At 44.6% G+C, this 6,000-nt stretch overlaps 1 long non-coding RNA gene across 2 annotated transcripts in view; it reads left to right on the forward strand.

Annotated features, from left to right (window-relative positions):
• Positions 1-4,634, forward strand: part of LOC137462074 (uncharacterized) — a 34,968-nt gene extending 30,334 nt beyond the window's left edge. For both annotated transcript variants that reach the window (XR_010993572.1, XR_010993573.1), the window contains exon 3: positions 3,827-4,634. This is a non-coding gene — a long non-coding RNA (uncharacterized lncRNA). The remainder of the gene's footprint in view (positions 1-3,826) is intronic.
• Positions 4,635-6,000: the final 1,366 nt, after the last annotated feature.

Raw genomic sequence — 6,000 nt, forward strand, 5'->3', positions numbered from 1 at the left:
AAGGGAAAGGACGTGCTCGTTCTTCTCCTGGATCTTGTAGGCTAAGCTTGTCCACCCTGGCAGGATGGAGAAATGAGGCTGGTCCCGAGTGCCAAGCCCTGCAGAGCCTTGCAAGCCCCAGGGATTGTTCCCAGCCCCATCCCGATCTGGACTTGGTTAGTACTGCCTTGGTATGAATAATCAGGGAGATAAAAATTGTCAAGAAACTTACAGCAGTTTCCACAGGGCTCTCTTTGCCTTAGCTTTTATTTCTGGCAGTTTGAATTTCCTGCTCACTGTGTTCGTGCCTGATCCTCACAGGATTTCTGCGGGGCTGGGAGGAAGGATCAGGGTTGGATGGAAGTGAAGAAGCAGCAGAGCTGGAGCTGCCCTGGAGCTCTGTCCAGGTTCCTGTTTCTTCCTTCCGAGGGGCTGAATATCAAAAAGGTGCCAGGTTTTGTCCTTCATGCATTTTGCTGTGTGCCGTTGCCTGTAATTAGTTTGTTAACTGAAAAAAGCTTTCTTAATTGGGGAGGAAAAAAAAAAGAGGCAGGAAAACCAACCCCCCACATTTTTGGCAATGGGTTGTTTTTCTAAGCAATTAATTAAGAGCTGATTTTGAAAGAATTTGAATGAATCCTTCCACTCTGTGTCAAGCGTGGATTTTGTATTAATCACTTCACTACTCGCTGGCTGAATAAGGACTGAAAAAAGATGCAGGGAGTAAAAATTTCCCCAGGAAATGAATCAGACGAGGAACCTTTGCCTCATCTCGCCTCCTCCAAGTGAAGAAAGACGATTTTGTCAATGGTGGGTCAGTTTACAAACGTGTCCTTTGCAGGGTGACTCAGAGCAGTGATGCATTTCCCAGCAATGCAGCCACAGATGCAGCTGCAACCAGCACTGCATGGCAGCTAAAGATAAACAGGAGTGAATCCTCGTGCCCATGATGGCCAGGAGAATGGAAATGCGACCTGTCAGATCTGCTTGTGTGTCAGCCAGCTCCTGCTGCGTTTGAAGTGTCAAAATCCCCTCTGGCTTCCATGGGAGCAGGGAAATCCCTCGGGACTTGTGATTTCCATTTGGTAAGGGAGAGATGTGGATTTTTGTAAGGTGCAGCTGGTGGAGGATCCAGTTTTCTCACTGGAATTTTCACTGGGATCCAGTGTCCAGTCAAACGTGGGTGCTCCAGGTGGGCACCACCCCTATGGGATAAAATTCAGGAGCAGGTGGGAAGCGCTGCTGTTTCTGGAGCTGGCTGCAATGCATTACAAGTTTGGAGTTTTCCAAAATGCTGGACAAATATTTATGTTTTTTTCCCCCCCAAGCACCAGCCTTTGTTAGTGTTAGAGCTGTTAAGGGATGTGCAAAAGCTGTTGTCGTGAAAGCGCCATCAAGATTTGTTGTTGATGTTTTGGTCGTGGGTGAGATAATGACATTTAGCTGAGAGTCTGAGCTAATATGAAAATTTTGAGCTGAAATTTGAAAATTTTTAATAGTTTTCCCTGGTGCCACTTTCCCCAGTGTTTCCTGAGTCTAAACCTTGTTAAGTGTGCTAGTCCTTGTGGGTCTGGGGTTGTTTCAGTGGGTTTTCTGTAGCTTTCCAGGCTGTAAAAGTGTTTAGGCAAGAGGGTGAAATATTTGGAGGGTCGGTGGTGAGATCACAATTTCTGCTGGCCAAGATTGGTATCCTGGAGTGGGAAAAGGGGAATGGCTGAGATGCTGCAGGTCTTCCTTTGGGATAATGGTCATCCTTGGAAAGATCTGTAATTAAACCACTTCCTCGATTGAATGTGTGTTTATCAGTGCAGGTTTTCAGCCTCTTGGCTCAAAGACCATCCCAGTTTGCAAATATCAGCAAAGTGGCAACACTGGGGCAGGAAAAGCTTGGCAGACCTGGAATCAAATTGAAATTTTCCAAGTCCTTGGCCAGCACTTTAACCATGAGTCCTCTTCTCTTTAGGGTTAAACGTTTCCTCTTAGAAAAAGAGCCAGGCTCTTGATTATCCATGCAAAACAGGCCAGGGCTTTGATTTGTAAGATTTTTTTCAGTTTTAAACGGATGAAGCTTAATTTAGATCCCCACAAGAAAATCTAAATTCGACGGTGGAGACACAGCCCCACTTTCCCTTTCTTATCCCGAGGCACCATTCCCCACCCTTCCCCTTTTTCTCCTCCCCAAAAAAAAAAAAAAAACCAAAAAAAAAACCCAAAAAAAACCAAAAAAACACCAAACAAACAAAAAAAAAAACAACAAAAAAATCCCCCCAAAAAAACACAAAAAACCAAAAAAAAAACCCCAAACAAAACAAACCCAAAAATCCTCACTTTGAACGGAGCACATTTGGGGGATAGGGGAACAATTAAAGCAATGATGTGTGTGCTTCAAGGAGAAAAGCGAGCTGCGGTAGCTGTGCTTTGACAGGTCTTTGGAGGATTTCAAGGAAGTTACACCCACTTCATTCATGATAATCGGCTGTTTAACGCCGAGCAGCTCAGTGTTATGAATGAAGAGGGAGCGTGTTTTGGCTTGCAGAACAACTCGCAAATCTAATGCTTCACTCGTCAAATAACCAGCCACGTTCACCAAAAAAAAAAAAAAAAAAAAAAAATTGACTTCATTCTTGAAATTAATGAAAAAATAAATCCTGCAACACCTAAAGCTGCATCTTCTTTTTCTGTAGGGGTCCAAAACCCTTGTGCCTCCCTTTGCCATATTTGTAACTCCTTGTGGCTGGATGATTTGGGGGAGAAAATGCAGCCTCTGCTGGACTTTGACGCAGCTGAAGCCAGGTCCTGGTGGCTCTTTGTGCATTTGATCAGAACATGCTGAATTGTTGGATTTCACATCATTTTGGGGGCAAAAAGAAAACCGAAGGGAAGAGAGGAAGGAATAAGTTGTGATTTGTATGGATTGCAGAGGCTCTGTGGGCTCTGTGCTGTGCCAGAGCAGACTCATTGATTAGGAATATATTGATTTTTTTGAGTATTGAAGCTGGATTTGTGGAATATCATGATTTCCTGGAGCTGCCAAGTGCCTTCATCCCCTCTGCTTTATAGACGAGGATGTCACCTGGGAGGTTGTTGGAGGTTATGGATATGTTGAATTAAAGGCAAAAATACTTTGAGGGAGCCTTTCTACCTTCCCTCATTCCCAGTTCTTTGGGAATAAAATGGCTTTTTTGGAGGAGCAACGTGCCCATCCATCCCATGGCCTCCTCCAGCAGGCAGGGAAGGGATCTGTGCCTGGGCAGGAAGGAATGCAGCTCCTTTGATCCCATAAACACCCACAGGTGGTTGCAAAATGTTTGTCATGGAGCTGAGCTGAATGGTCATGAATTGGAATTTAGGAAGGAACGTGTGGAATCATTTCCCTCGTCTGGATTTGGGGTAAAAGTGCCAGCTGGGATGGTTTAAATTCTCGAGCAGAATTTGCCAAAGCATTAATTGGTGCATCCATCGAGGGTTGTGCTGTGTTTGTGGAGATGACCTCTCCCTGAAAGGGGAAGTTTGGCTCAAAAGAAGCCAAAAAAAATCAATTGGAGAAAGCACAATTCCAGCTGATGATCTTCCATCTTTGGTCAGCAGCTGGGAGCCTCAGATGGAAGGTGGGAAAACAAATTTTTCTCATTGCTTTAGCACTAAAATAATTCCCAGAACAGCGTTTGGCTCAAGGCAGGACCTCACCGGAGCCCTTAAAAGTGGCGGGGGGAAAAGGGCGTTTTGGGCAAAAAGGGCTGAAGGCAAAGGTGGGTAGGATGGAGCCTGGCATGGGAGCGAGGGTGGGCATCACTTCTCCATCTCCTAGACAATAAACTAACCCCTTCTTTCTTCTTTTCCTCCACAGAGCCGTGTTTGGATGAAACCAAGAACTGAGCAGATCCTTTTTTATTTCCACTCCTTTTCAGGGTGAGTGAATCCTCTTGTCTCCACTCCTGCTGTCGTGTCCTGTGCAGCTCCAAAGTGTGACTTAAGGTTCAGAGGAAAATCTCTCTTTTCCTAATCTTTGCACTGATAACACAGAGCTTAATTTAGCAGCAGTCAGGCAGAACATTTGGATTTTGTCATCCATTTCCAAAACTATTGTTGGCTTCTTATTCCTTTGTTTCCACACACCACCACCCCCAACCCGTTTCAGATTTACATTTGCTTGGAGGTGCCAAAAGATAAGTTAATGCCAACTTGATGATTAATTAGCTAATACTTTCCTCTGCCCTGAGATGGAAAGCCTTTATCTGAGTCACCTATTAATTATTATTTTATTTATTGCTGGATGGGTGCATTAGAAGGGACTCGAGTTCCGCCCTCCCGAGAAATTTGGGCAGGAATTTATAGGAAGAGGATGAAAGAAAGCCAAAGGAACTTCAACTTCTTATCAGAAAATAAGTCTTAATGTTGAGATCAGGGTACTTTTTAATCCATATTTTGCAAGCCCTGAGCAATATCAGAGTCTTATTGTCAAAATCACTGGAAAGACAGAGTTCTGAGGCTTTCCAGCATCCTTAGAGATGCAGAAATCAATAAAAAGCTTGATTTTCCAGAGGCTGTGGGAATGGCTCAGCTATTCCTAAGCTCAGCCTACTTGCCTGAGCTTGGAAAAGTTGTGGGAAAAACTCACCTGGGGCACTTCCAATGTGGAAGTTTCCAGAAACTTGGTGCTGATTCTTTTTTTTTTTTTTTTTTTTTTTTTTTGGGGGGTGGGGGGGAGCTTGGGAGCTGGGAAGAGGCTGCAGACATCTCCTCCCAAGTCAGAGTCTTTCCAGTGGGATATTTGGAATTCAAGATGGAGCTCAGACCGAGGGGATGGTAATTCAAGGTGCCATAAATCCATCAACACAGGGATAAGGATGTGGAGAAGTTTAATTTAATGATGATAAAAATGGAGGAAACCGGGGTTGGACAATGATGATGAATTTATTGGTGGGTGAGTTTGGTTACCTCATTCTCCTGCAATCATGATGAGCAATGAGGTAAGCGCATATTTTACGGCACTGTGAGAACCCTGCCCGTGGGCAGGAATGAACGCCGCGCACGGGAGAGCTGCTGCACACCCCAGGGAGAATTCAGGAGGACACCAGGCAGCAGGAAAAGCTGGAGAATTCCAGGTGAACCACCCAGGCAGTCCCTTTGTAAACCTTTGGGGGTTTGAAGCTGTGAGGGAAGAATTTCTTCCCAATATCCAATCTACCCCCACTGTGACTTTGAAGCCCTTCCCCTTGGACCATTCCCATTTCGCTTTGGGAAGGCTCAAGGCAAAGATTTTCTGTTCTGTGTGAGCACTGAGAGCCAGCTCTGTCCCTCCTTCCCCACTCCTGGATGTCCTAAAAGAGGTGACACGGGCCTGAATGATGTCCCCAAAATGGAGATACCATGATATTATGGTCTGTGTGTGCTCCTGGAATTACCATCCCAGCTTTGTCCTGCTCAAATCCAGGTCCAAGTGCCTTTTTTTTTGTTGTTTTTGTTGCCTTAATTAAGCCCTGGGCATGGTTTTGTTGTCACCTGTTAATCTGCTGAACTCAGAGCCTAAATTAGAAGTGCCTAAATTAGAAGTTTTTAAGTTAGAATTAAAATTCAGAGCCGAAATTAGAAGTTTTGTTCTGAATTAGAATAAAACTTCCCTTGGCTTCAGTGGGGTTAATCTGTTCCTGGGGCTGTTTTAAGGAGAAGGGAAGAAGGGGAATCAATGGGAGAAATGGGGAGTTAAGAGACAAAAATCTGGGAATCTTTTTCCCTCACACTATTTTTTTTTTCTTTCAGGCTTAAGATAAAATTTTTGCCTTCCCAAAGCAAAATAGGGCAAGGGGGAATGGCTTCAAAGTGACAGTGGGTTTAGGTTGGATGTTAGGGAGAAATTCTTCCCTGGGAGGGTGGTGAATGGATGAAATGGATTTCCCAGAGAAGCTTCCTGGATCCCTGGAAGTGTCCAAGGCCAGGATGGATGGGTCTTGGAGCAAGCTGGGAGAGTGAAAGGTGTCCTTTTATAGGACATAAATATTTCTAAAATGACATTCTCATTTC

This window comes from Anomalospiza imberbis, chromosome 24, assembly GCF_031753505.1.
Source record: "Anomalospiza imberbis isolate Cuckoo-Finch-1a 21T00152 chromosome 24, ASM3175350v1, whole genome shotgun sequence".
NCBI classification, from domain to species: domain Eukaryota; kingdom Metazoa; phylum Chordata; class Aves; order Passeriformes; family Viduidae; genus Anomalospiza; species Anomalospiza imberbis.